We start from the raw sequence: 18402 nt of genomic DNA on the forward strand, positions 1-18402 counted from the left end.
GTTAATCTACACTGTATGATAATCTCGTTCAATATCCAGAAAAACACTGCACAACAGAATTAAAGGATTAATATTTCGAAAGTCCGTAGCCTCCGTAACTCCCACCCACGGCGAAGCTTAAGTTTTAAATTTGGCTCAAAGGTGCCTACAACCATCCTCCGCATTGGTGCAAACGCGTGACGGCCTGCGACGTCACACTCGGACTCGAAGACGCTTCGAACAGCAAGGTGTCGGCGCACGCGAAAAATAGTTCAGAAGTTCATGTGACGTGTAAGGTGGGTTAATGACGTCACTTTCGCACCAAATTTCACCACAATTCTGCCCAGAGCCACAATGGACGTGCCACACGATCGGAAGGTCGTTACACCCCCTGTTGCCTACATTTCATCCCGCTCACCTCTGCGATGAAGATCAGAACCGCCACGCCCAGCCTTGAAATCACATGATTATCTTATGAGTGGCCGAGGAAAACATTTCAGACACACTGCAGTTCAGAATTGGCAGGAAAAGGCCGCAGAGGATATCATAAAGGGCGTCAATGAAACCAACACTTTCCCTGGCCGTTGATTCCCACACACTTCGCGGTCGCAGAGTGATGAGCAACAACAAGACGCCGTTCTACAAAACCTTTGACACTGCTGATAATCTCGGGCGTTTCAACAATTCTCTAAGGAAACCGTCAGGGTGTATCAGCGTCGAAGGTGATCGTACATCTGCAATTTTTACTCTCATGTACAGGCTGCAAACATTAGCGACCATAAAACCCATTCGACGAAATTTGAATGTGATCTAAGGCAGCCGGACGGAGAGGCCGAGCGGTTCTAGGCGCTACATTCTCGAACCGCGCGACCGCTACCGTCGCAGGTTCGAATCCTGCCTCGGGCATGGATGTGTGTGATGTCCTTAGGTTAGTTAGGTTTCAGTAGTTGTAAGTTCTAGGGGACTGATACCACAGATGTTAAGTCCCATAGTGCTCAGAGCCATTTGAACCGTTTGAATGCTATATGTGTGGGTGAACTCTTCAAATTCATACTTTCAGTTTGCTGAGGGTCTTGCAGTACTCTCTAGAGTTTGTGATGGTGCCTTTAGGCATAAATTACAAATGCGTCACACCTTGAATATCTCATAACACTGTGTTACTTCATCTCCTCATGGAATGGTGTTGAATTTTTTCTGGTGTTAGCGTGCCTTTGTGGCCGAACTCCATTGATGCTCTGTTGATTTTGGTGTCAAAGTCATGAATCCAGCTTTCATCATCTGTCACAATGTTGTTAAGGACCCTGGCACCCTCACACTCAAGACGCACAAGGAACTTGACTAATGGCCAGTCTCCTCTGTTTCATGTCAGGAGCGAGCATTTGAGACATTCATCACGTACACAGTCTTGTGTACAGCAGTTCTGCAATTATGGCCTATCCACGCTCGTGTGATATGCCACACTTACCTGAGAGCTGTGACTGTGTTACTCGACATTTTTTTCTGATGAGCTCATCAACCTGATCACAAAGAGGCTCATCGGTTTCTGTATGTGTTTGTCCATTTCAGGCTCCATCACACATGCTGAGCTTAGAACCATCATTTCCTCCATTGTGAGCATGAACCACTCAGTGTCAAACATTGCTGATGCAATAATCACCATACCCAGCTTTCATTCTTCTATGGATTTCAATGGAAAGCATGTTTTCTGCAGTTAGAGCTCGATTACATCATGGTGTTTCTCATGCACTGACATAGCTACATTACACACTGCCATGTCATGTACTACAATTTAGAGCTCTCTAGTGGCAGAAGGCTGAAACTTCCATCATCAAAGTGGAAAAGTCGACCAAGCAATATGCATGAAATTTAATACCTCAACAGATACTGAGAACAGAATAAAAATTTTGAGCACGCACACACACACACACACACACACACACACACACACACACACACAGACATAAAATACTCTGGCATAGTGACAATACTGACCACATATTGCAACTTAAAACATACTCATTCTTCTTTGTTGCAGATCAGACCCTATTGGCATGTGGCAATATTTCACAAATAATTGTTTTTTGTATGCCTTGGACGGTGTCTCAGACTGTGGATTGAAACCTGTACTTATTTTTTTTAAAATTTAAACTAATTTAATTATGTTTTCAACTTTGTAATTATGGTACTTATGAAAAATCTGTTAAATATCCGTAATACGTTTTGTGTATAAGGCGTAGTTCATGAACTATAGTTGTTTATCATGAGCACGTACTTTTGTTTTTGTGTAATAAGTTCTTGTACACTACTTATGTACTATGTGTATGTAATTTGCTTTGCTGTTTGTATATGTTTGCCCATTTATTACGTGTATGTGTTTTTATGTGTTACGTGTAGTCAAATGACAAATCCTATATCACATGTGTGATCTGTTGGATGCTAAATAAATAAATAAATCACTTTTCCACAGGTCACACCTGAAGTTACCTGTACACCTGTGGATGACTCTCCATCTAAGATAACATGCTCTGCATTCCCTACCAAGGACTCTTCAGTTCAGTTACAAATTTTACTGGATTCCCTACATGATCATATTTTACAAAAGTTGTTTTGGTACTGAGTTAAATACATTTTGAAAGTAAAGAAATACTGTAGCCACCTGATTATCTTGATCCATGGTACTTAGCAAGTCTGAAGAGATAATTAAAAGCTGGGTTTAACATCAAAAGTGTTTTCAGAATACGTACTGGGTAGCATCTAGGTCATTCCATTCAAGATATCTATTCATATTTATGTAATATCCTACAACAGATGAATGTCAGAATAGTGGATGATACTTTCATCAACTATTTTCATTAACTTTCTTGTAGAGACGTGTGACCTGTAATTTCCTACTGGGGAAAATTAGTTTGAAGGATCTACAATATGATTAAAACAGGGAGTAAATCACACACAAGTTCTTTAGAATCTACCAAAGAAAAGTAATTATAACCTTTAAAAGCTAGAAAAATTAGGAAAGGCACTCACATATCTGCAAATAAATGTCATGTAGTACACACACACACACACACACACACACACACACACACACACACACACACGACTAAATTCTCCCTCCTTTCCAGTGGCCTGGCTGATAGGAGTGATTACCTTGGCTGCAGCAGGTGAGGTGTATTAGGGAAGAGATGGGATCGAGACAGAAGGAGAGAGATCAGTGGACGAGGATAGCAATAGCAGATAAATCATTCTCAGTTTCAGGGCAAGGTACATGTGACAGAGATACAATGGGGCAGCTTTGAGCAGGCTAGGATTTGAGGAGACTACTGTGAGAACAACAAAGCTGATGTTCCATAATTAATCTAAAGTGAGAAACCAAATAAATATGAAGCTAAGAAGTGGGAGTGCAAAAATTAATGTCATCAAGTGACAAAGACAAGTCATTTGAAGGAAAATGTTTTGAAGTTATGTGTTAAAGTTCTTTTTCCATTGAGTGTGCACAGCTGTGAGTCGCTATCTCTAACGGTTATTTGCTTCCTTCATTGTATAAATTATTTACATAATCTGATAAATAATATCTGTATCTTCATCAGGAGGAAAATTTAGTGAGTTTTCTACTTAAGAATGCATGCAGATAAATCCATAGATCTCTTGATCATCAAATCCCTCTAGCTATTTTTCACATTGCTACTTCTTGATGGGAATAGCTGCCCAAGAGCTGGAACTCGATACACTTCCCTAGAAGTTGAAGACAGTGTTAATTATTTCCATAAGTTGTGATAATTCATTAATGTTCTTAAACTAGGACCCACCCTTTCTACAGAATTTAAATGTGGTATGTATTGGTGATGTGGCCATTATGGATATTTTGTGTCTTCTTTAAATATGGAACAGTGAGATCATTTTCTAAAATCAGTAAGTTGAAATGAGAGAGAAGCCCTAACATCAGGATATCTACTGACTTATCATTTGATAAGAGGATGACCTTCTACAGCTTGATATGTGGTGATAAGTCATCTTCCAAATAACTGAAAATATAATTATGAAGTGGTAAATTAAATTAAACTCAAAAAATATTCATCACATTCATAATACATTTATTCACATAATATTATACTTTAACAAATGTCTCATAAATTACACCATATTTAGATTAAACATGAACACACTGCAAACTTTGTTTATTTCTTCTTAGAATATCTTGATTTTTCGCTCAGCTTCTGATTGTACAACTTTATTTCCCTCCTGACACAGGACTCCAAACAATTTGACTGAAACCCAATAAGACAACAATTATGTTTCAGATCCCATATTTGTGGAAATACAACAATAACTTGGTGGTTACAAACCCTTACACATGGTATTATTAACAGAAAGTATAAAATTCAGAAAAAAGATGGTTAAATTGTTTACCAGTTATCAGTAGATACATAGTATAATGCAAATTGACATAAGCTACTAAGCCAAAACCAGCCATACACTTTTACAAAAAAGTAATGTTATTGAAAATAGGGTGTTATATGATAGACAATGTACAATCATTACTTGTACTATAAATGATGCTGCAAATTCACATGATGTCAGTTGATTGGAAATCAGCAGTTTTTCACTAACAAAACAATAAAAGTGTGAGGAACTATTGTTGTTGGATACTTAGTGCATATTATAACATATTAATGAAACTAGAACCACAGAAAGTATACTCACATTCTCTTTATCTGAAAAGTATAAAAATAGTTTCCATTGTCATAAATGAGGGACTCAGGGTGAGGAAGCTAAGATGAACCACCCCAAATAAATCCAGAACAAGTAAATATATCGAAGTGCAGGTTTTGCTAAGTTATAATGGACAACAAGGCAAAAAATATTCATGGGACCTCTACTTCCTTTGTGGGACAGTTGTTCATGAGGATTTTATGTTGCTCTTTAACAAGTTCTTCACATTTTATGTTACTTAAGTCCTCTTTAAGGCTCTTTGCAGTACAACATACAAAATATGTTATTCCATTAAAACAATAAAAAAGTCACTGTCACATCTCTGTACCTATGAAGATCTAAAAATTTCTTACTAATGTCATAAAATTTGCCACAATTTCCTCTATGACTTAGTGCAAACTCCATCTTGACAAACCTACATATTTTTTGTATATTTGGGGTTGACCACTTATTGGCCATTTAAAATTACTTGGTAGCTGATGTCTCTCACTTGCCACTATGGTGTTACCATATCAGCCACCAGCTACTGCTCAGTTATGGGTAACACATAAACATAACAAGTTACTTCACAAATGGAGTTAATGTGGAACATGGAACAATGTTAGAAGTGGCCCCCAAAAGGTATGTCAGAAATGTGAGATGCTCTGTTGACAACTGATTTTCGGTGACCAATGACTGAACTGTGGCAGGACATGCATTTTGTATCCCTGAATTTAAACTCATATCTTAAGCTAAGCGTACCCTCATGATCTGTAATGCATCCAAGAAAGCGATAGTCAATATTCAGCAGTAGAACTAAAATTGTGATCTCTTTGTTCATGGTTATTAAAGCTAACATCTATAAGCAAAGAGAAGACAGGAAAAGTTCAGTTTCAGTGCTAAAAGCAAACTGTAATTTCTGCTCTCATTGGTTACCTAAACCTATCCTCTCACTATCTACATGAGCTGCTATGTTAGCAATGGATGAACAATCCTGGTTGGCACTTGGCTACATTTTACGAACAACACAGGCATATTCCAGATGAAAAAATTATGATAGGTAGAAAAAAAGAGTGAATAAGAAAGTCAGTATGATGCTGAAAATGATGTGTCAAAGAATTAAAAACAAAAAATTACATTTAAAGCAATTATTTGAATAAAAATGATCATCAAATTCTTTTAATTAAAATTAGAAATAAAAAAAAAATTCACATCATTTGATGAAATTCAAACATATGACCTTCAACATGGCAGGTTATTATGCTAACTGTTGCACTAAACTATAACACTGAGTCTAGTTGTATTTTTGAGTAATTATCCAGTCTCAATTATAAATTGCAACTTTCAGAAACTCTGTTCCATGTAATGTTGTGTGAAGCTTATCTAATGTAAGCTGATCTCTGTGATTATGATAACTGCACATGTGATGCTGAATCACACCTTGTCCAGAGGTATCCATTAGTGTTTAGTTAGTGCTGTGTATTAAATGTGTGTCTTTCATTAGCATCATTATGTGTGTGTGTGTGTGTGTGTGTGTGTGTGTGTGTGTGTGTGTTGTTTGAGGTGTGATTATCATGTATCACAAAATATGAAATGAAAGTGCCAGACCCGTGATTTGGGATCCTAGCACATCAAGAAAGAATGCCAAACAGGGAACTGAAAGTGATATTAAAAAACTAAAAACCCGCCTCGATTGCAAAAAAAGCACCTAGTGTTAAGTGTTAACCCAAGTTTCGGCGTAGATAGCTATACCTTCTTCAGAACAACAATAAAACCCACAAGTACCTAAGAAGACCTTTGTCAATGATTAAAAGAACACCATAGCTATACATTTATAAACGAAAAAGAAAAGGAAAACACAAACAGTACATATGTACAAAGTCAAAACCACTACTTAACTTAATGGTGTACGCTCCACGTCACACCGGCCTATGTTTGATGGGCCATGACCCGCCATAAACTGCAGCTACAAATGGTCGCTCACTTACAAGCCTCAAGGCTTGTGGGTTTTATTGTTGTTCTGAAGAAGGTGTAGTTATCTATACTGAAACCTGGGTTAACACTTAATACTAGGTGCTTTTTTTGCAATCAAAGCGGGTTTTTAGTTTTTTAATATATTAACCAACAATTGCTGACGCACTGTGATGTTGTAGGTTCTTAATTGAAAGTGAACTGACCAATTATTGTGGCAGTTTGCCAATGACAAGCAGTTCAGGCATGATGCGCACTCTGATTAGAGGAAACGAGCTCCATCATGTGAAATGTCAACTCTCAAGCAATTCTAATCAGGTCATAGATGTCTCACACTACATTTCCTAGTACAACTCCAAGAGTATGATTTTCATTATTTCCACTGCTTGATCATTTCAATTAGTACTTTCAATCTTTTTATGTAAATGTGACTCCCTGTAACAGTAGTCAAAATAAATGAGTGTAGAAGAATGAATTATAGTTAGTTAGTTGTAAATGAAGAAACTGATTGACAGGATAAGAAAGAGGCATAGTAGTGCTACAGGCCAAAAAATTTGTGCAGATTCATGACAACACATCCATAAGTCAAGAATGTTATTTGAGTAATAGTACACATTACTTTGCATATTAACCATATTTACATTTGTTCACTACCTAATAACATGCAGATTTTTTTCTGAGGACCTATTACTCCTTTTGAGGCAATTACTTCACACACTACCATCTACTACATGTTCATTAATACCTACAAACCAAATATGTGACTCATTTATGTGCTACCAGTTAAAAAATACCGAGTCATATGGGGCTACACACTGAATATTTCACTAGAATATGTGCATAAAGAATAAAAAGAACAGCCCCCATAGATGTTGTAAGGTTTATTAAGATACCCCATACTGTCATAATAATTACTAAATTACTGAAAGAGAATGATAAGCCTAATTCATATGTTAAACTATGCAGCAGTGTCTACAGGTTAGAAAACACATCTATAGCAGTGTGTTACAGGTTATGTCTACAAAAAAAAAAAAAAAAAAAAAAAAAAAAGGAACTAGCAGCTGTCTGGAATGCTATTTCTTAAGAATAAATTAGGCCATTACTGGTGTACAAATGGCAGGTTCATTTTCAGACAGCTGTCCAAACATAAAATTACATACAGTTTATACAGTTATTGTACTGTTTTTGATGTGGGCAAAATGTTTTACTGTATGTGTATCAGCTTCTTCAAAATGAATGAACAGTGCTATAAAATGGCAAGACTTTTGATGGGCCCACAATCCCAAAGAACTTTCACCACAACAAAAACCTGCTAGCACCATATATTCAGAATGCTGTACATTGATGTATTTTGTGCACAAATTACACTTTGAAATATTATGAAGATCTGACTGGAGATTATTGAAACTTCCTTCAGATAGAAGTTCATTACAGATAACTGTATTACCTGCAAAAATTCCAAGGCTATCATTATTAATGTCTGCCAAGTTATGCAGGTAAAACAAGAACAGCAAGAGTTCCCTCACATTTCTCTGGTGCACATCTGAAGTTCCTTCTACATCTGTCAGTAACACTCCACCCAAGGAATCCTTTATTGAGTAACATATTTCATTAATACCTCATATGATAACATTTTCATTAATAAGAACTGGTGCAGTATTACATCAAATGCTTACGGAAAGTAAAAAAAAAAAAAAAAAATACTGCATCTACCAAACTGCCTTGATCCATGGCTTTTAGGGTGTAAGAGAAGCATGATTGATGTTTTAGAAATACTTGCTGGTTCATAAGGAGAAACTCATTCTCTTTCAACTCAGAATATGTCCTAAGATTCGAAGACAGAGGGATGTTAATATTAGACAGTAGGTTGGGTGACGCTATTTATTACCCTTCTTATAGATCGATGTTACTTGTGCTTTCTTCCAACTATGAGACAGTTTTTTATTCAAAGGATCTATGTTATACAATGGATAAGAGAGGATCCAACTCAGTTGCAAATTCTGTGTATAATCTGACAGAGATTTCACTGGATCATGTTCCCTTGTTCAGTTTCAGCAGTTTCAACCACTTTCAACATCACTTACACTAGTATCTACACCACTCATCATTGCAGTGGCATGAACATTCAACTGATGCAGTACATTTGGTTCTTTCTCTATGAAAGAACATTTTAAAATGTAATTCAGCAAATTTTTATTGAAATTTCTCATATTTAGGGATGGGAATGAGCAATCTGTATCTGCTTTGAAGAAACTTTTAGTGGCCTGGATCACATGCAGTACAATTTACTTCTGATGACTGGTTTCAAAATCCTGTCATCTTCCGATCTTAAAAAAAATGTTTGTTGTTATAAGTCCTGTCTCATTATGAATGTATCACGCATACCATGTTCACATAGTGTATAGTATTTAGCACATTCCGCACAGGTATGTTAAAAATAAAAACAGGTGTGTCACAAATAAAGACAATACAGTTAAAAAGCACCTTGTGCAATTAGAGATATCCAAACACATAACTTTTCACTGATACTTGTTACATGTTGAATTGAGTAACAGTGTACATTTGTGCACATGTTTACGTTTACATGACAAGTTAAATACCTCATGGATCCACATTCTTTGAAGTACACAACCCTCTCCCATCCCCCCCTCCCCCCACACCCCACCCTCATCCTACAGAAACAAATCTTTGGAAACTGATCTCACATTCTGCCACACCAAACAAGCAAATGTTGAACTATGTATTTCAAAGAATGTTGATCCACAATGTATTTAACGTGCCATGTAAATGTAAACATGTGCAGAAATGAACAGTGTTCTGCAGATCAACATCTAACAGCCATCAGTGGATTGTTACATGTGTGGAGATCCCTAGCTACAGAGGTGCTTTTTAACTATATTGTTTTTATTTTTGACAAACTTGTTTCAGTTTCTAATAAATCTGTGTGGAATTTGCTGCATACTATTCACTATAATGTCAACATGGCATGGGTGATACAATGATAATGGAACAGGATATATAACACAAGATCAGAATATGACAGTATTAACTGTTGAAACTGGTCATCAGGAATAAATAGTATTGAATGCAATCTTGGCCATTAAAAGTTTCTTCAAATTTTTTTTGTTACTCTCTTTTTTGATTCATCTGTTATCCATGAGTGTCTGGACACTTTGAAGCCACTGACAGCTTTCACATAAAACCAGAATTTATTTGGTTTTTGAAAGAGGTCTGTCTATAAGGCTCTGCTGAAGTAGTCACTGAAGGTTTCATGGACTGCCTGTTGGACAAAGAATAGCATTTAATTTAGCATCTTTCATCATTAGCCTTACACTTTTTATATCCTATCGTGTAGTAATGAATTCATCTCTAGATTTTTTTCAGAGATTGTTTACTGAAAGGCAAGGGAAAGTGCCCCAACCCCCAGACTCACCCTGCCACCCCCCCCCCCCCCCCCGCCACCCCAACTCAAACACCCCAGCATCCAACAGAAAAATCTACAGAAACTGATCACATTCTGCCCCACCACTCAGACAAATGCATCAGTTCAATATATCAGTTTGAAAAAAGCTAGAAAACAAAATGGGTACTGACTACTCACACGTGTACCCAGAGCCATCTGCTACGAAGTCTCAAAGTATGTAATCATTAAGGGCACAAACAACATGGGTTGCGCTCCCACCCCTTCCAGTACATATCCTGGGAATGCTTTTATGTATACCATTGTTTTACTAGGTGCCATTCATACATATTCATTGTTTGGTTAACTAATTTTCTGAACTTCAACCATAGTTTCTCTCCTTGCTCATACCCAGAATTATTTCTTATCTCTACCCTGAGATAGGACACTACCAGATCTTTATCTGCTTTACTGAACATGTAAATCTAAGTACTTGTTTTAGTTTCTGTGTGTACTTTGGTAACCATTGCCCCTATGACTGCCTTATGCTCACTGACACCAGTTTCAATGTGAACAGCCCTAAAAAAAACTCAGATCTATTTAACATCATTAAATCAAATGTATTCCCGTCAGGAGTGGACTTCCTAACTATCATCCTCAAGCAGTTTTCTGAGACAGTATTCAGTGTTGTTTCACAGGATGTCTTGTCACATCTAGTCAGTTATTGGATGATTAAAGTTTCCTCCGGGGGGTGACAGTACAATTTGGAAGTGTATGTATTCATGAGCTGAATTTTGTCTAAAATTTCAATTACATTTGAGGGTGAGTTTGATGGTTGATAGATGACCCAAGTTATAAGTTTATGCCAACTCTTGATGTTCATTCTTGCTCAATGTTCTTGCACACAGTTTAAATTTCTGTCTCAATGGAGTTGACTTTCTTGTCTACTGCTCTGAATACACCATATCCAGTTCTCATTAGCCTATCCTTTTTGTATACATATTGATTTATCCCAAAAGTCTCATTGCTATGAACTTCACAAATTACATTCAGTTTCTGAGTTCAGCATCTCATTACATATGACACAATCTTTGGAAGCTGACTCATTCCACCAAACACCAGTAAATAATCTTAGTATGATTACACTTTGCCTAAGAACAGAAGTAGTACCATAACTACAGTAATAAGTGGGTGTGAAAATGATTATGGGTTTGTTGAGTGATGCACAATGGTATTGGCAAACAGATATTCTTCATATGTATTGTACAGTTTCAGTTTCAGAAGTCATAAAACTGGACATTCACATAAAATTGATATTAAGGAAGGTGAATGGAAGATTTGGATGTGTAGGAAAGGTTCTGGAAAAGTGCAATGTAACAGAAAAAAATCACATACAAGACAGTATTGTGACCAATTGTAGAAAAATGTTCCACTGCTTACCAAACTGGCATGAGAACTTACTTCAAAGGAATTCAGATACACACCGCCAGGATTGTGACATGTTGGTATAGCACGTACAAAAGTGTAACAGAAATACTCAGGTAACAGGAGTGCAAATTCTTGGAAGAAGGACAAAATAGTTGCTGTGAAACCCTGTTGTGTTAATTTACATAATATTGGTATAAAGAAGACATTTATACTTCCACCACCCTAGCTTGCATACAGGGATCATAAGAATAAGATAAGAGGTATTGGTGTGTGTATAGAGACATATAAAAAGTCATTTTTAGTTCACGCAACACACCAGTTCAATATGACAAAAAATCAGTAATATCGTTACAGAGCAATCTGTGCTACACACTGTACAATTGTTTTGAGAATATATATGTAAATATAGCCTTTATGAAGAAATTAAACTACTAATAATTTAACAAGCTGCACGCCCACAAATAGTTGACTGAATTACTCAGTAAACTCATTCAAACTAAAAAGAGGAATAAAGGAAATATACACTTAGGTGACAAAAGTTATAGGATAGTGTTATTCACATAGACAGATGGCATTAGTATCACATATCCAAGGTATAAAGAAGTGGTGCATTGGTGGAAATATCATTTGTACTCAGGTAACTCACGTGAAAAGGATCCAAACTTGATTGCGGCCTCATGACAGGAATTAACCGACTTCAAACGCAGAATGGTAGTTGAGGCCAGATGCATGGGACATCCCATCTCAGATATTGTAAGGGAATTCAATATTCTAAGATCCACAGTACAAAGAATGTGCCAAAAGTACCAAATTTCAAGCATTACTTCTCACAGTGGACAATGCAATGGCTGACGGCCTTCACTTAATGACTGACAACACCGGCAACCTCATGACAGGAATTAACCGACATCAAACAAAGAAAGGTAGTTGAGGCTAGATGCATGGGACATCCCATCTCAGATATTGTAAGGAAATTCAATATTCTAAGATCCAGAGTATAAAGAATGTGCCAAAAGTGCCAAATTTCAAGCATTACTTCTCACAATGGACAATGCAGTGGGTGACAGCCTTCACTTAATGACTGACAACATCAGCATTTGCATAAAGTTGTCAGCACTAAGAAAATAGCAACACTGCTTCATATAACTGCAGAAATCAATGTGAGACATATGACAAAAGTATCTACTAGGACAGTGCTGTGAAATATTGGTGTTAATGGGCTATGGCAGCAAACGACCTTTGCTAACAGCACAAAATAGCCTACAGTGGCACTCCTGGCCTTTTGGCCATATCAGTTGGTCTGTAGATAACCAGTAAACCATGGCCTGATCATATGAGTCCTCAGTTTAAGAGCTGATGGTAGGATTCGTGTGTGGTGCAGACCCTCCAATGTCATGGACCCAAGTGGTCAACAACGCGTTATGCAAGCTGATGATGACTCCATAATGGTGTGGGTTGCATTTACATGGACTGGACTGGGATCTCTGGCAGTCTGGCTACTTGGAAACCATTTGCAGCCTTTCATGGATGTCATATTCCCAAACAACAACACAATTGTTATGGATGACAGTGCATTATGCAATTGGTTTGAAGAACATTCTGGACAGTTTCAGTGAACGTTTTGGCCACTCAGAGTGCCCAAAATGAATGCCCTCAAACATTTATGGGACATAATTGGGAGTTCAGGTCATACAAAAAATTCCGGACTGGCAACACTTTTGCAATGATTGACAGTTACAGAGGCAGAATGGCTCAATATTTCTGCAGGCGAATTCCAATGATTTATTGAATCCATGCATTGTTGAGTTGCTGCACTATGCCAGGAGAAAAGAGGCTGACGTGGTGTTAGGAGGTATCCCATGACTTTTGTCAACTCAGTGCACTTTAGTATTGAAGGAAGAGGAACCCAATTCTGTGGGAAAAAGGATCGTAATGCATAAATAAAACAAAAAGTATTTAATTACATAGAAGAAACAAAATGTAAAGATGGTGCAGACAAGAGACTAGCACATGTGTACTGGATTCCACTAACTCAGATTAGAAATACAGTGATGCAACACAAAATGAATGCAAGGAAGATTATTATAGTTACTTGTACATTGAAAATTTCTAGTACACTATTGTAAAATGTGTGAAAAAGTAACTCATACTTGACATGTTGATACTTTTATCACAAAGTCCATTTGAGCTTACATTACACTTTCAGGTGCATCTAATTGTCATTGGGGAAAAAAATTAAAAGAGGAAGGTGCAGCACATGGCATGTTTCCATTCCATGTCGCATCACATGATAACATATGTGGTATATGCAAAAATACCGTGCATTATGAAATATGCAAAAAGTTCACTATGAATTCTGTGTGATTGCCATCCTTTTGACATCAGAAAATATTTCCCACAATGTCTAGCCACTCACGGAAAGTGCATCTGCAGTGTTGAAAAATCCACTGACCAGTATGCTGAAGGTCTTACTAAGGCCTTCACAGATAGTCAGTAGCCTAGAAATCTAGTTCACGAACAGATATTCCATGCCTTGTCCATAAATGCTTCTAATCCTTTAACCACACTCATGAAACCAACTAAAAATGAGGAACATCCTCATTACCAAAGATCACGCTGAACTAGAATAACTTAGCTACATTCTTTACCAGGGCTTACGTTGCCTATTATTGCTGTGAAAGCACTCCTATCATATACCAGCTCAGTTGTAACTTTCACATAACCTTTTATGTTGGTATGGCTATGAACCATTTATCCAAACAAACAAGTAGCCACCACCAAACTGTGACTGAGAGCAGGGTTGACTAACCAGAGGCAGAACATGCTGCTTAGTGAAGTATGCTCAATGCTCAAGTTGAACATCTCATTCATAACCTATGCCATCTGGATCTCCCCCTCTCAAATATCTTCTTCTCTGAATGGGAGTTGTCTCTTTAACACATTCTATAATCTCACAATCCCCCTGAACTCTTTCTCCACTAGTTCCTCTCCCAGACCCATGTCCATCTCCATCCCTTGTCTTGTGAATGATTGTAGGATCACTTCACCTGGTACAATAATAAAATGTAGAGTGAAGAAGTCCCCTTTCTGCAGTTATGTAACATACACAACCCCTCCCCCAAGCCCCCTTTCTACAACAGAGCAGTCTCACCACTGACACATCTCTGTACCATCCCCTGTAACTCCCTCCCTCCATTGATACAGTTATCAGCCCCCCTTCACTCCACCATCTCCTCCCCTCACCTACATTCTCCTCTTCCCCAATCCACTCGTCACAGCCCTTTATTCCAATCAAGCAGCACTGCCAGTATGAGATAGTTCCCTGGGACAATGCAGCTGTATTCTAGATTATTCATCTACAAAAAACATTATCTGAAAACCTAGTAACATTTTTAGATTTGTTTATGCACTCATCAACTGAGCAGGGTGGCAACCAAAGTATAAGTTGTTACCATTAATCCTTCCTTTACTTCTATTCACCTCAGGGCTTTTCATTATCATATTGAAATAAGTAATGATTGTATGAAAGCATTGTGTATGTTCTGACAGACATGTCCAAAAGAACAGACACCACGTGGAACCCGCAGCTGTGATACATTATATGTACATTGAAGGTGGAGGTGCAGAGAAAGGAAAGGGAAATGGTTACTGAAGTCAGCTGCATCTGGACATGTCCAAACGAACAGACACCAGGCATTCATATAACAAATTTGCCTAGATGGTCAATGGATCCACCTTCTTCAGTGTGGGTGCACAAGTATGTCTTACCTCCTGCGGGAATATCAGAGTAACAAGCATTATGGAGATGGACAGGGACTGTGGGTAAATAGCACTTGGTGGAAGTGTGGATTGGCTGTGAGGCATGCTGAGACAGTCTGAGCAGTTATGATAACACTTTTTCACGCATCTGCCTAGTAAGCAGATGAACCTGGGTTCCTGTCCTGGTCCGGTACATTTTTTCACTCATCACAGCTGATTCCATGTAATATCCTGATGCAGCAGACATCAGTAATCCCTTCCCTTTCCTTTCTCCCCATCTCCAACTTCAATTTACATATACTAATTATTGTGCATACTCTCTACAATGATATTGTCCTTTATTTCATACAAGTGCATCTACTCTTTCATGGTATTTCTAAAATATTAAAATAGTGAGTCTACATCTTTGTAAATTGGAAAAGTACTTTTATCTTATACTCCACACCCTTAACTCAAAGATATATAGTAAGGTACAAACAAGGGGAAGTTGACAATCCTCAGGTACTATTTTTAAAAAAAGTTCAGACTTTGGTCTCCAACATTCCACATTATCTGACAATTTCACTTGTGAGATTATAAATTCCCATTAGTATATATATTGCATTAGTCTTAACTAAATAATTACTTGTATATAGACTCATTTTAACTTCTTCTGGTTTAAACTTGGTTACACTTACAATAAATTAGTAGGTAGAAAATGTAAATAATATTGCTGATAGAGCAAGAATACCTCTTTCTAAAGCTGTAGCTTTTGTATGCTCTCAGTAACAGTAAGATGATCATATAATGTCCCTGTTTGGTTGCATACAAGTAAAACGAAAATTAATATTAGAATTTAATATATCATACAAAAAAATTATGGAGGTAAGTCTAATACAACATGTGTGTATGTGTGTGTGTGTTTGTGTGTGTGTGTGTGTGTGTGTGTGTGTGTCCACATGTTGATACTAATTTAAAAAAATTTATGTCAGTAATTCCTTGACTGGAAAAAATTCACTGATGACCTTCAATAGACAGAGCAATGAGGCAGCATTCTGTTAGTCTTTCAGTGTTAGAGTAATAAACTAATCACTTTTCCAGTCACAAATCAATTCAGAAAATCTGAAGAATGTATCACCAGAATGAATTTTCACTCTGCAGTGGAGTATACAATGGTATGAAACTTCCTGGCATATTAAAACTGTGTGCCAGACCAAGTTTTGAACGCAGAACCATTGCTTCCACAGGAAAGTGCTTCAGCAACTGAGCTACCTAAGCATGACTCATGTATGACCCTTCCTCACAGCTTTACTTCTCCCCATACCTCATCTCTCACCTTCCAAACTTCACTGAATCTCTTCTGTGAAACTTGCCAGACCAGCAATTCTGGAAGAAAGGATATTGCCCAAACGCGTCTCCATAACATCCTTTCTTCCAGGAATGCTAGTCCTGCAAGTTTCGTAGGAGACCTTCTGTAATGTTTGGAAGGTAGAAGATGAAATACTGGCGGAAGTAAAGCTGTAAAAATAGTGCAAGAGTCATGTTTGGATAGCTCAGTTGGTACAGCACATCCCTTTGAAAGGCAAAGGTCCCAAGTTTGAGTCCTGGTGTAGTACACATTTTTAATCTGACAGCATGTTTCAAACGTCACCGTTTTCTTAAGATAGAAGGAAGTGTGCGATTTAATGTCCCATTGATGATGTGGTCTGTATGCATGGTATATGCGCTTCTCTGCAAATTTATATTAAGTTACTTTGTGTCAATAAATTTTTGAGAGGAAATCTGTTATTTTTTCTGCTCCACGTGTAGAAAGATACCTGCAACAAAATAGTCCAATAGACCTCATTCCTGTTATACTCTTAAACGCAAAAATTAGAGTGAAACAATGTATCACACAATTATTTGTCATGAATATCTACTAGATAATGAGAATCATTTACACCTGAGCCCTGCATTAGACCATTTTTCCATATAGCATACACGATAAAATAGCACAAACTGAAATATGACATAATACATTTGTTACAGAAACAATAAATTTCTTCTGCAAATACGTGCAGTTTCCGATCACAGAGATAATAATGAACATGTTGTTACAGAATGTCTAAGTAAGTGGAACACTACATTCAAAATAAGATTAAAGACATACGCTTGTATTACATTTAGGGCGTGCTCGACATTGAGTTATCCTAATTTTTCTGTACGAGTTTAGCTCACAAGCTGATTATATAATTCCCGTTATTTCGAAAGTCATGCATTCTGTTCTTCGTTTTGTATACTTTGCTGAAGTAAGTTACATCAGAAAAATTTTTGCAGTAGTCAAAGTTTGCCTATTAATTATCACCTTATTTTTAAAAATCTTGTCTTTTACTTCACAAAATGTTCTAATCTGAGGGGTCCCGGTGTAAAGGACACACTGATGTATTCAGAATCAGTTATGTCCAAAATGGTATTAAACAGGGCTGTAATGGCGCTACAAATAATTGTAATATTATTTGTAGCGACAAACAACACCCCTACCAGTAGCTCGCAAAATGCGTGAATAGTAGGTAGTAAAAGGATTGATGAACATCGTACATGAGTTTAGCAAACAGAACAATGTACATTTTTGCGACTAATAATTACCTCCTTGCGGGTCAGCTCCGGAATTCTAACGCTCTGAACACATTCTCGGAAACATTTCTCCGTAATCTTGATGTAATCATTTACAGCACGATTAAACTGCAAGAAATGAATTTTTTTATTGAAGACAAAAATTATTTAAATGCTTTCATTGATAATACATAATACTTACGGCCTCGTCATTGTTTCCAGACATGCTGGGAGTTGAGACAGTTAATATACAAGATTTACGTCCAAGCAGCAATATTCACCGCCGGCCACTGCCCAATAGCTTCGCGCTGAGAAAGAAGCGACAACACAGCACCTGAAGCGAAAAAGATAATACTAGCTGACAAAGTTTTCATTGCGTTTGCATTTACAGGATTTTCTGAGGCAAGACACTGCAACAAATAAAAAAAGAATCCATACGAATTTTATACCATACTTCAACGAATGAGAAACTAATCAGTGGTCATTAAGGAGCTTTCGCGTTTTGTTTCTATCAGAGGAATGTGACATGTTCTTCGACATCTGTTGATGTATAAGACGTAACCGATAACTGAATAAAGGTTTAAAATGATATGAAGACCGCGGCT

The 18402-nt window shown here is 37.3% G+C and overlaps 1 long non-coding RNA gene across 1 annotated transcript; it reads right to left on the bottom strand.

The window, feature by feature from the left end:
- Positions 1–4137: 4137 nt before the first annotated feature.
- On the bottom strand, positions 4138–18099 carry LOC124554907. The gene is made up of 3 exons (XR_006968488.1): positions 18000–18099; positions 17831–17926; positions 4138–4244 (listed from the first exon to the last, which is right to left on the bottom strand). It is a non-coding gene; the product is annotated as an uncharacterized LOC124554907 (long non-coding RNA).
- Positions 18100–18402: the final 303 nt, after the last annotated feature.

This window comes from Schistocerca americana, chromosome X, assembly GCF_021461395.2.
Source record: "Schistocerca americana isolate TAMUIC-IGC-003095 chromosome X, iqSchAmer2.1, whole genome shotgun sequence".
In the NCBI taxonomy this organism is placed as follows: domain Eukaryota; kingdom Metazoa; phylum Arthropoda; class Insecta; order Orthoptera; family Acrididae; genus Schistocerca; species Schistocerca americana.